The sequence below is a fragment of the Lagopus muta genome, chromosome 5 (assembly GCF_023343835.1).
Source record: "Lagopus muta isolate bLagMut1 chromosome 5, bLagMut1 primary, whole genome shotgun sequence".
Classification (NCBI taxonomy): Eukaryota; Metazoa; Chordata; class Aves; order Galliformes; family Phasianidae; genus Lagopus; species Lagopus muta.
This window is the reverse complement of record NC_064437.1, coordinates 32,550,839-32,563,949: the sequence shown is the minus strand read 5'-3', so window position 1 is coordinate 32,563,949 and position 13,111 is coordinate 32,550,839. Positions and strand designations below refer to the sequence as shown.

The following is a 13,111-nucleotide window of genomic DNA, read 5'->3' as shown; positions in this document are numbered from 1 at the left end:
AAGCTTAGCGTCAAAACTGCCTGCTGTTCTGCTTTATGAAGAAAAATAATTTAGCACTTGGACCCAAGGACCAGAAGCCTCCTGTGAGGACAGAAAAATAAGTGTGATAAGTATGATGACCCAGTTTTTGAAATGATATTTCCCCTTTTGTGAGTAGTACTTTTCCCTAAAAAGGTGATTTACAACTGGTTTTCATTGGGAGACCATAAAGTATTTCATTATCCCAATAATGGTCTCCAAACACATTACCTGCAATCTCTTTAGCTTTAGAATAGCCAGTCCTCTTGCCTCTATTAGCTGTAAATCAAGTCCTGTAGCTCCTTCCACATGAGCTCCTCATTCCTGAGCTAGCAACATTTCCCATTGGCGGAGCCTGGCATCCTCAGGCTTAATCAGCTTAAGCCCTAACCCAGGAGCACCTTGTGGGTTCAGTACTGCATGTAATCTGCTTTCGTTGTGAGGGCTCAGCTCCTGAGCCCTGGTTCTTGTCTCCAGCTGCCAAGCTGTGAAGCAGTAACCCTGGGGCAGCACTGGTGGCCTTTGCATCCCAGTGACTGCGCTCTTTCATGGCCGTGCTCTTTCATTGCTGCCTTGCTCTTTCATTCTTACAGCGTAGGCAGGCAGTGATAGCTCTAACTGTACTTCAACTCTAATCCCTGTTTAACTTGGTGACTTTTTTCACCTCTCCCACCACATGTAGTCAAGCTGCCTTTGTAGGAGATTCCTTCCTTTATCAAGGACTTTCCCTATTCTATAAACAGTTGCCATAGGAAGGCATTAAAATGATTAGTGTAAAATAATTATGGTATTTTTGTACTATTCTCCATTCCCTTCCTGCTTGGTTTGCTGTTTGCATCACCACTGTGTAACTAGGCATTATCAAGAAGATATATGTGTGTGTGTGTGTGTGTTAATTTTCAGCTCTCTTATACTATGGGATATTGTACTGAAATTAGAGAAATTGACTTAGAAATCCCCGTTATTAATGTTTACTGATAAACATTCTGATGGTTTTGATGTGGGAGTGAAGTTGCTGGAAGAAGTGTGTTGTAAACCAAAGAACTGACATTAACAGATAAAGGAGCAGACATTGATCTTCCCCAGTGCGAAAAGCCAGTGTGAAATGAAATTTTTAAACACTTAGCTTGGTTGTGAAATTGCTTGACTGGTGAATTTATCTGATTTGTTTTTTTTTTTTTTTTGGAAGGTTTTTCTATTACTGTGTAAATAATTGTAGTGCATAATTGAACTGACCTGACTTAAAGGAGAGGATATACCTTTTTTTTTTTAACTTCTTCTGACAGTTGGCTTGTCTGGAGTTTTGCCACCCTGTCCGATGCTGCTAGTTGATCTCAAACCCATTCCTGTTCTCTTTTGAGGAAGCAAGGAGCAGAGTATGAGTAGTATGTAACTGTCCAGGTGTTTTGACAGTGCTGTCACAAGATTTCACCATTGCTTAGGGCAAATCTTGCCCTACATAAGCTTGCTTAAGGGCGAAAGTATCCTTGTTTACGACAAAAATGGCTTTGTTCTTACTGAGTTGAGAATGCTTTGATTAGTTTTGCAGTAACATCTGGATCACCACTGTTTCTTCACTCAAAGTAGTTCTTGCACATGAGAATATGTTCTTGCAGTGCTGTTGTCTTATGGTTGATGCATGCACTTGAATCTGAGTCTCCACTTGACCATAGGGCTCAACTTCTTGAGCCATATATTTACCCTATGTCCATCTTCTACATTTTCTCCTTCAAAACTGTGAAGAATAAGATATTGGTGCACTGCTGCTAACATAGCATCACAGTGCAAGCTAGCCAGCCAGCAGCACTAGTTGCTTAAGATCATTGGACATCTCTTTTGAAACAGTTAGTATTCTTACACACACTATTACTAGTTTGTTGATAGGTCCCATATTTTACTATGCATTGCACATTCATGCACACCAAAAGTTATGCTCCTAGCACATGCTTTTGCACATAAATAGGATCATTATTTGAAGGTAATCTGGTTTACAGATATTCCCAGTTAAGTAACTGCAGCTCTAATGTGAATGGTCAGACTGGCACCTCAGCTCTCATTAGCATTTCAACCATATTGCTTTGATTCAGTGAGGGTCCTGAGCTATTACAAGGCACCTCCAATATCCTAGGTTGTTCCTCCTGATTCTGCTGTATATTTTTAGGACAGAGAACCCCAGGTTCTTTGTGATGGTTTCCAGCGCTGTAATGTTACCTTTTAGATTGCATCCCTTGGGGAAGTGTAGTTATACGTGTTTCCCAAAAGAAATGCGACAAAGGAAAGGCAAGAAAAGTACGTTTTAAAGGGAATTATGAACTGTTAGAAAGCAGGTGCCAAAAAGGGAATTCCTACATGGAAACTGTAGTCAGCCCCAGCGAATTTTGCAGTTTTAACTACCCAGAAGAGAGCTGGCAGCCAAATCTGTGCAAGACAGTGGCTTCCTCAATCAATGGGTGCTCCTCTTTTGGGTATGGTGCTGTTGCATTATTGAGTCTATTAGAAATGTATATTTCAGTCTGCACTTTAAATCAATTACTTGAACTGTTTTTAGTTAATTTAGTCTGAGGCCTTGGTGTTTCTTTGTTGAATCCTCTAATGATTATTTTCATGGTTGGTGAGAAAGTCCTCCCAAACCTGAGTATAATATTTCCACAATAAGAATCAGTAACACAGTGACCTTTCAGTCCCAAGGAGAGTGTCTACTTAAGAGCTGTTCAGCTGCCTGCCTTGGTGCAGATTGACATTCGCAAGGTTGATAAGTTGGGTTATTTGGATGTAAATCAACATGGAGGGAAAAACAACCTCAATGGTTATGATAGCAGAGTCCACTTTTGCTCTAGCTGCTAGATAATGTATCACATAAATTCACCATCAATGCATAATTTAAATGATGGCTACTACCATGTACCAGCATAGAGGTATGAAAAAGGAGACAGTTAAAATACTGAAAGATTTGATATATTTCACAAGGAAGAAAAAAAAATGCCAATCATTGGGTTTGCTGGTTATGCTTTAAAGCATCTTTGCAACCAGCTGTCTGTCTTGATAAGTCAGTATCATATATAGGGATTAGAAACAGGCCTTCCAGTATGAGTCATCATGAATTCTAATCAGGATGTGCTAGCATCTGATAGTGAATTTTTTTTCTTTGTTAGTGCTGCCCTTTGAAGAACCTACATCTTTTCCTACGCTTTTCTGATAACCACAGGGGTCAGCAGTTCCCTCCCACCAGCCATAGCAGCAAGCATCCTGCCTGCACTCCCTGTTCTTAGCATGGCCTAAGCATCTTTCACATCTGTAGAAATTTATTCTTGACATAACTAGGGTCACTGGCATGCATGGTAGTTTTAACCTGAGAGCGAGTCTGCTGAGGATCTGAAGAAGTTTGCAGGGGGGTCTGTATCCTTCATTGCACAGATGCATAGCAGTAACCCTAGAATAAAGGTGCAGAGTCTTGTATAGCATTGAGTTGAGAAGAGGAACACAAGATCGTGATCTTCCTGACACACTAATGCTTCCCCAGGGTTTGAATGGATCTGTCATTTGTTTTGAGACGCTCAACAGTGCTAGCACAGGCTTTGCTTCTGTAAATATCAGTGCTTCAGAGCAGCACTTAAAGCCTTCCAGACACTGGAGAGCCTTCAGCAGCAAGGCATACAAATGCCCTTAGGAAAATGACAAAGCTGGCTTGGATTCAGCTCACAGTGTTCATGTGTTATGACAGTATGGCCCCACTAACCATCTTATACTCTCTTATTCTCCATCTTTCTGTCCTTTTTGGAGATGTGCTCCTTTTAGAGAAGACTCATTGTGGCCTTCCAATACTTGAAGGGAGTGTATAAACCAGAGGGGGAACGGTGGATGGTGATAGGACAAGGGGGAATGGTTTTAAAGTGAGACAAGGGAGGTTTAGGTTAGATATTAGGTGGAAGTTTTTCACGCAGAGGGTGGTGGGGCACTGGAACAGGTTGCCCAAGGAGGTTGTGGATGCCCCATCCCTAGAGGCATTCAAGGCCAGGCTGGATGTGGCTCTGGGCAGCCTGGTCTGCTGGTTGGCAACCCTGCACATAGCAGGGGGTTGGAACCAGATCACAGAATCACAGAATCACCCGGGTTGGAAGGGACCCCAAGGATCATGTAGTTCCAACCCCCATATCATTGTGTTTCTTTTCAACCCAGGCCATTCTATGATTCTATGATATGATTCTATGTGGACATATTATTAAAGCCATTGCTTTTCTAGGCAAATTAAAAGCTTTATTTAGAGGCTTCCCTGTTTATCCTGTGCTTTTGACTCTCAAGGCCCAGTGACCAATTCAGCATGGGTGTTCTATTAAACGTGACTGCTTATAACATCATACTGACTTTGTAAGACCTACTTCTTCTGAATTATTTACAGTCACTGCAAACATCGTCATCACAACCAAAGTTGGCTTCCATTGACCTAACAATCTTGTAATTTGTACATGGTTAGACCTCAGAAAATATATTCTTAGTGTTTTGCTGTTAGATAGTTCTGAGCATATATAGCCCTATCTGTACTAGAAGTTGTTCCAAATCAAGCTAAAGCTCAGACAGAGCGAGCCATTCCTCCTGCAACCCAGAAAACTTTCAGTGTGGTATTTCTGGAATACTACATATGGAAAGATAGGAGTGCTAACCTTCATCTTTCCTGGCCATGCACATTGGTGCTTTAGCAAGGCAGATTTGATATTAAGTTAGATATCCCTTTCCCCGTGCTCTGCCCCTGGCTGCATATTTGAGAATACTGCCTCTGATTGTCTCTTGTAGTGCTGTCATTCACTTAGAATCACAGAATCATAGAATCACCAAGGTTGGAAAAGACCTAAAAGATCATCCAGTCCAACCGTTCACCTATTCCCAGTAGCTCCCACTAAACCATGTCCCTCAACACAACATCCAGCCTTTCCTTGAACACCCCCAGGGTCGGTGACTCCACCACCTCCCTGGGCAGTCCATTCCAGTGCCTGACCACCCTTTCTGAAAAGTAATACTTCCTAATGTCCAGCTTGAATCTCCCCTGCTGTAGCTTGAAACCATTCCCTCTGGTCCTATCACTAATGACACGAGAACACTTGAGGTGTTGTTGCCTGTAGCACAATGGTATGTGATGTGAGCTTTGTCCTCTCTGGCAGGCTATGACAAAGCCATTCTGTGTGTCATTCATAGGTAGGTGTGGAGGAATTCATACCCCAAATTAGTTCCAGAAGTAGCCCTGAACTTCTACCGGGTCTGAGCCTTACCTTACTTGCCCTTCTCTTGAAACTATTACTAAGAATGGAGAAGAAACAACTTAGTACATTTGCTAAATAGGTGATAAGTTCTCCTGGAACATTCCCACACTTGTATAAATCCAGGCTGTCCCCCTGTCCCATCACTGGAACATATAATTAAGTGTCTAGAAGAAGAGCCTATACACATATATATTAATCATTGGCAAATCTCTATCCTAAACATGAAGGCATAGCCAACACCATCTCCTTCATTCTCCGTGACCTGCGAGTCAGCAGAGTGAAACAGCCCACTGCCTTTTATTAGCTGCAATGCATTGGGCATGACAGCTAAATCAAATGCCAAGTTTGGGAGAGCAGTAATTCAGCTCTTGATTGAGTAATGTACTGAACGTGTCATCCCTGTCCTCCAGAGAAACGTGACCTCGTCAGAGAATGTTTTACTGTGCCTTAAAATGAAAGGTGTTTCCTTGGAGGTCGCTGGTTGTTCAAGGGTCCAGACCCTCACCACCACCCCTCTGTGTTTCCAGAGTTTTCAGCAATATGGCTTAGAAACTGGAGAGAAAATGAGAGTCCATGTCTTTGCTAGCCCCACAGCCTCACATGCACGCACGGTTACTTTTGTGATGAGCTGCCTTCAGAGCAAAGAGAGAAAGCTGGTTTTAAAAGTTCTTTCATCACTGATAGTGTGGATAGGTTTGGTGTGGTTTTTTTTTTTTTTTTTTTTTTTTTTTTTCCTTTTATTTTTTAAGTGAGAAAATTAGTCTTGAAGAAATCTAATTCTTTGTTATGGCTGTATGTGTTGCCCTAAGCATTTGTGCTTCAGCATGACCTGCCCCTGCTCGTGAAACCTTTCTCCTTTTCACAGGGAAATGCTGTGGATGAAGAGTTACCATCTTCTCCTGTGCTGTGCTTGGAAAGCAAGCATTGCTTAGACAGTCGCATTGAGATCAGGACTGGCTTCAGCTCCTGAACTTATGTGGGCTGCAATAATATCTATCTATGTTGTGTGTTTGATGCGTAAGCTGCATCAAACCCCTTGAAGTTGTTGCTCCCTTCTGCATACAGGTACTTCTGCTCTACTGATATCCTACTTTGCAAGCAGAAATTATCAGACTTGGAACTATGTTGCCTTTGAATTTGAAACTCAGATCAGCCTTCAGTGATCAAGTTATGGCATCGGGCTTCCTAATGACAGCAATTTCAAAAGTGCATCTTTAATATGCTCCAAACAACAGCCAGAGATGAAATAGGAAGTGCAGAGCTCAGCTGTGGAAGAGATATCATCAGGAACTACCTTTTCTGATTATTATTTCCATAGATTGACTGATTTATTTATTTACTTTCTTATTTTACCAAAAAAATGCAGCCAGGTGTGTGGAGGAGCTGGTTGCTCAAAAGCAAGGCTACAAATGGCTGGAGCGGAGGGCAGCTCACAAAGCAGGAGATTATCCTGCCTTGAATATGAACGTATTTAATTCAACATCCCATTCAGCATGTTCTGTTGTCCTTTTTTCCTTTCAGCTTTCTCAGGAGCTTTTGAAGTGCTAAAAGGCAAAATGGAGGAAAGTAAAACACAAGCAGAAAACACTTGAAAAATAAAACTGGTAAAGGTGTCTTTGCCATTGAAGGTGATTAAGAACAATTTAGACAATATTTTTCATACTTCTGGGAAGGCTCTGTTGTGATCTATAGCACTGATACTAGGACAAACCGTGGTGCTGTTGGAACAGAATTGTGGAATTGTTCTGCAACAACTGCAAAGTTCAGGTTTCTTGCACATTTGGGATGAAGAAAGGTACAGCTGTGACTTATCAGGTGTAGGGGAATTGTTAGGTGATGGCTTGAACTGGTGATTGAGCGCCGGGTGAAGGGGTGAGGCTGGCTCGGGGAGCGCGGGCAGATTGCTTGCACCTGTGCTCCCCAGGTGATGAGAAGAGCTGGACTCTATGACTCTATGATTCTATTCTATGACTCACAATAGGGCCCCCCCCAGGTTGCGTGTGAGGGCCAGCCATTGAAGGGAGAGCATCTCTTGGGTGTGGGCTGCTTGTGGAGGAGTGCTGTGTGGTTGGAGAGCTGCATCACCAGTTAAATGAGTTCAGTTCTTTTTTCTGCATGTGACTATTTGCTTACATGTGAATACTTCACCTGGTATTGCCAGCAGTCTGTTAGAAGCAATTTTGCTTGAGTAGGAAATCACGAAGGCAGAATAGAACCTCATGCTTAAAAGTTGTCTTATACATCGTGCTCTCTTGGAAGCATTTTGCTTGTTTGTTACCTACTTTGTGAGGCCAACAAATCCACTCCTATCATTGTAATCTTTTTTGCTGTCTTCTTACCTTGTTGCTCCATTCCCTTCTGCCCCTTCCTTGTTTGCTATTAGCTGTAGCAGGAGATTGCTATGGTTAGGTGCTTTGGGTGCTGGTCTTTGAAAGGGAGAAGCATTAAGATATAATCAACTTCTTGTTCTGATATTTTCTCAGTTTCATATAGATCAAGGTTTATCATGTGTATTGAGTGAAATCTATGTAACAGATCTGCATTAATCATAACTGCAGTGTGAGTGCAGAGTGCGTTTCCTTCTCTCTTTTGCACATGCAACGGTAAACTTTGGCAGGTGTGTTCAAGAGGTGTCTGGATGAGGTGCTATGAGATACGGTTTAGTAGCTTGTGGTAGCAGTAGCGATAGGAGGATGGTTGGATGAGATGATCTTGTTGGTCCTTTCAACCTTGTGTTTTTATGATTTTATGAAAGGACCAATGGAAACCACTTTCTGACTTTCTGTGGTATGCTTGGTCACCTCTTTCTTCCTTGTACAGGCAGGATGTGGTAAGGTGCTGGTATCTTATTCAGCTGTAACAGCAAGGTTGTGCCTTCTTTCCCTTGGCCAGTTTGCTTTGAGTGGATGTTTTGCTTTTTTGGGGAGGCCTGAAAGCCATTGTATGTTCAAGCTGTATGCACAGGTGGATCTGAAGGAGCTGCAGCTGCTGGAGGGGCAGGGACAGCTCAGCTTTGCGAGCTGCTCTAACGAGGGGGAAAAAGCTGAATCTAAGTAGGGGCTAAAATCAAGTTATTGTAAAATAATCCCAGCTTGGGAAGACAGAGTGGTTGTTCTCCTTATTTATATTACATAAATGCTGCAGATTCCATCTGGAGTGGTACTGCAGCTTTATACTGGGCTGTGGGCAGGCTGGGTTTTTTAGTAGCTCTGACAGGTAAAGCCATCTCTGTTTGCTTACTTTTCTCTTATGGGGATGGCTGTTTTCAGGTCAACTCTGGTTTGTTTTTTTATCTGCTATTCATAATACTTATCTATGGAAAATTATTTGTCTTTTATAGTACATTTAAATGAATGTGGTGATTGTTATTCCTGCAGTCTTTACTCACAAGCTGCATTATTCAAATCTCTTAGTGCTCCTTATTGATTGGATATTGTTGGACCATTCTCCCCCTGCTTATGTTGGTGTTGTGTCTGGGGCTGGCCATGTTGTCTCATGGAAGCGCTTCTCCTGAGCAGGGCTTGAAGTTCTGCCTGTGCTTGGTTCATCTCTGCTCAGCATGTGCAGTGTGCAGTCATGGTCTTCTATACTCTATACCTTCCCAGCATCTCTGCTCAGTACTGAACAGCCCCATCCCTGTGCCATGCATGGGGCATTGCTTCTTATTAAGCATAGGACTTGATGCTCATCCATCTCACAGGCTGCCTAGTGAGCAGAGTGGGTCAAAATAAGAAATCTGAGTGGAAAGGAGATAAGTACTTGTCCACTGAAAATGTGAAATGCCTTCATTTGGATGACAGATTTCTTTGGTTTTTCTTTCTGTTTATTTACAGTAATATTTTAACTATTATGTATTTCCTAGTTGAAGTAAAATATTTATAGAATGAGCTTTTGTTCTTACTTTAATAAAAAACAACAACAAAAACCTCTTTGAGCAAATGGCTTTAAATATACTGCAATACTATTAGAGCTCCTAGGAGCTTGTTGCCAGTGCCATCTGCTTCCTCAAGGCTTGGTCATTCTGGGTACTTCAGTGGGGGGATGGGGAGGGAGTTCATGTCTGGTACCAGGGAATAAAACCCTCGGTTGAGCTCAGATGCAGGCAGTGATCCCTTACCTTGCTGTTCTGGCATCACCATGGGTGGATCTTGCAGAAATTGTTTGCATGGGCAGCAAGAGATCACCTTTTTTAAAGCCATGTTCAGGGAGGGAAGTTGCCTTGAAGAGCTGGCAGTTTCTCTGTGTGGAGATGATGACTCTGGAGGCAGTGGGCCTGTGTTTACTGTGGGTGCCCCAACCAGCTCTGGGTGCAGAGAAGCAGGGTCCTATGGGACGGCAGAGAGACAGCAGGTGCTGGTGCCTGCAGAGCAGCTGGAGGGGATTTGGGCAGACAGCACGCTGGTAAGAGAGATGATATTGCTTGTCCTGATACTGATGATAGGGATTCCAACCCAATCACGCTATAATAGGTGCAGATAGTTCCTGAATATATGTGGAGAAATGGATAGATTGTGAAGAGCTGCTTCTGAGAAACAACCATTACCGGATTGAGAGCTTGTGGGTTAAGAGACCAGCCCAAAAAGGATCTCTGGCAATCATTGCCTACAACAGGCCTCCCAGTCATGGAGAGCATGTTGGTTAGACCTTACTTGAGCTATGAGAGGCATCACCTGTAGAATGAGAGGCTGTGAGAATGATTTTGATCACCCAGACAAGTTGAGAAAACAAAACAGTGAGCTGAAAAGCAATCCAGGAGACTTCCTGGTCCAGGTATTGGACAGACCAGAAACAGCTGAGGTGTTACTGGACCAGCTGCTCGCCAGGGCCCCCTGCTGGAGGAAGACATGGAGGTGTTGGAGTGGATCCTGAGGAGAGCCATCAAGATGCTCAGAGAGCTGGAGCACCTTTCTTATGAAGGAAAGGTTGAGGGAGCTGGGCTTGTTTAGCTAAGAGAAGAGAAGGCTCTGGAGAAATCTTACTGTGGCTTTCCAGTAGTTAAAGAGCACTTATCAGGAGGGAGACAAACTTTTTACTTAGCCTAATAGTGATAGGACAAGAACAAATGGTTTAAAACTAAGAGGGGAGATGGAGGCTAGATGTTACGAGTTAATTCTTGACTCAGGATGATGAATCCCAGGCTTAGGCTGCCCAGAGAAGCTGTGTATGCCCCATCTCTGGAGGCACAGAAGGCCAGGTTGGATGGGGCACTGGACAGCCTGGTCTAATGGTTGGTAACCAGCCTGTGGTAGGGGGTTGGAACTAGATGACCCTTAAGGTCTCTTCTAGTGTAAGCTGTTCTATGATGCAGGGATTATAATTTCAGTTGTAAATCATAGTATGTGAAGGCAGAAGTTTCATCAAAGCAAAATGAACTTGTAGGACGTTAATGCTGATGGTGGAAGAGGGTTTGTGAAGCCTTACCCTTTCAGTTACCTCACTTCTCAGTTTTTATTTTTAATGACCACAGTAACTATGCTTACTAGGAGCTTCTCAGGTAATTTGCTACTGAGAGACAGAAAATAGATTTGGCATTGTTTCAAACTTTTTGGATTAAATGTTTCCATTTGCTAATGACTTACCTCCTCCTCATTATGCTAGCAGTAGATTAGATTCACAGGAGCCTTTCTGATTTAGCAGTGGCCTGTGTAGCCAAATTGTTTTCTGCTGCAATGCAGCTTCATTGCTATTGTTGTTTTTTTCACCTAATTTTCTGCGTAACCAAATGTGCAAGATTTCTGAGGTAAAAGACAATGAAATAGAGCAAATCTCTCCGAATCCTACCTGCTGCTGTTCTCTGCAAGGAGTTGCAGGGCAGCAGCTGGAAGGAGGCCTGGTGGGCTGAGAGAGGGCAGGGCTGATAGAAGGCGGCGGTGTTGGTTTTTATTCCTGTGAGTGCAGCCTGAAAAGTGCTGCCTTTGGATTCTGAAGAATCAGGATTTTGTGCCAGGAAACCCTCACCTGTGGTAGGTTTCAACTTCCTGCCTGGCAAGACAGGGATCTTCACTGCTGTACTCAGCTTCAGTCTTTCAGCATTAGTTTCCACAAGTTTATTCTTGCTAGCAGGGCCTCTTCCCCTCACATTCTGCACCGTGAGGTGATGTGTAGAGACCAAATGTCTGGGGACAATGCAGAGAAAGCCAGGCCTGTGACCTCTCGCTGCAGGTGGTTCAGTTTGTACCAAGCAGAAATTTGTGTGCAAAACTGCATATTTGAAACATAAACATTTATATTTGCTCATTTGGTTCGAGTGAAAATCTGCTTTGTTACTGCTGGAATGCAGCACAGCTCTGGGATTACTCCCAGAGGAGCGAGCCGTAAGCAGACAGAGAAGCTGGATCCTTTAAAGAAACTTAGTTTGTGTACAATTACATGGTTATTTTCCAGTGCTGGAGAGAGCAAGTTGTGTCCTTTTCTGCATGCTGTTCTGTGATTTGCTTTTGGAAGTACTCTAATTCTTTGTGCCTGGGAAGTTTGTTCAGCATGAGGAAGCCTGTGTGCCTGGGGGAGGTAGTGAGTGACTGGCTTGCACTCAAACAAAAGATTTCTGCAAAAAAGAGTGTTAACGAGGTTACAGAGCAGTTGAGGTATTATGAATTGTGCCTCCCAGGCAGCCCTCTTCTTGTCCTTTTAGCACCTGCAGAGGTGCTACTGCTGCCATGGGGAAGGTGAAGCCCAGCACCTCTCCACGATCCCCAGAGCAAGATGTGGTCTTTTATCTCAGAAGCAATGCAGCCACTTGTATCAAGAACACAACTTCTGTGTGATTTAGATTCAATCTGAGCTGTATTGGGTAATGAGAGACTCTGATTGGCATTCATTAGTTGGGACAGCACCAGCCTTCCTGCTTAAATCGGGGATTCAGCCTCTCATCCCTCTTGATTCTTTGTGGTTGGCAGGGGAGAATTTTGCAAGCCATTCAGACTTTGATTTAATCTTTTTGAAGAGTACTTACAGGCAACTGAGAAATCAGTGTAAAGCTGCTTAGTAAAATAGAAGCAGCCTTCTGAATGGAGAATCTCGTGACAAATGCCATGTAACCCTTTTTAGCTTTAAAGAACACAAACTCTGATTCCAGAAGATCCTGAACTCACAGCGCTTCCGTCCTCAGAAATAATGAAGTACAGACCCAGAGTATATGTGCTATTGGTACAAGCAGCTGGAGGCATCTGTGTTCCCTGTTGGAAATCTAACGTTTACAGCCTGCCCAGGGCTGCCTTGACCCAGAGCTACTGCTACAAGGTCTTGACACACGTCTGTTTCTTCTTTCCCCCTTTCTGAGATAACTTTTTTTTTTTGAATCACAGTAAGTTCCTTCTTGCCTTTTCTATTTGCTTCTTTTATTTTCACTTTTGACTACTTCTTGCTTTTGTGCACTGCCTTGCCTGTTTATTTCTGTGGAAAGAAGTCTGTAGGCAGAGTGCTGTCACCAAGAGGGGCTTTCTCCAGGAGAAAAGGGGTTCCTCCAGGCTTCATCAGCAGTGCTCCTTCCCATCACAGTGACATTTGACTGATATGGGTAGAATTTGGCAAGCTTTAGGGAAGCATTAGTGAAAATTGTCACTGAGGACGTTTTTGTAAGTGCTTGATTTTAGAAGTTGCCCAGTGTATGCCCATTTTGTTTCTTCAGTTAGAATTAAGGTAACTTTTGGCTGTTGAATTGCTTAGTTTGTTTTTTTTTTCACCATTTATTCAATTGCTTAAAGCAGAAACTTAGCTTTGGTCCTGATTACTGGATACTTTTTTTTTTTTTTTTTTTTTTCCCCAGGTGTTTGCTAACAGGGTTTGCATGTGAATGTGTGCAAGTTTGTGGGCTGTATGAGAAAACTGCCATTTATTGGGCT

At 43.0% G+C, this 13,111-nt stretch overlaps 1 protein-coding gene across 9 annotated transcripts in view; it reads left to right on the top strand.

The window, feature by feature from the left end:
• The window catches only part of PCDH15 (protocadherin related 15), a 678,253-nt gene that overhangs the window by 273,925 nt on the left and 391,217 nt on the right, over positions 1-13,111 (top strand). The gene's annotated exons all lie outside the window — the stretch shown is intronic.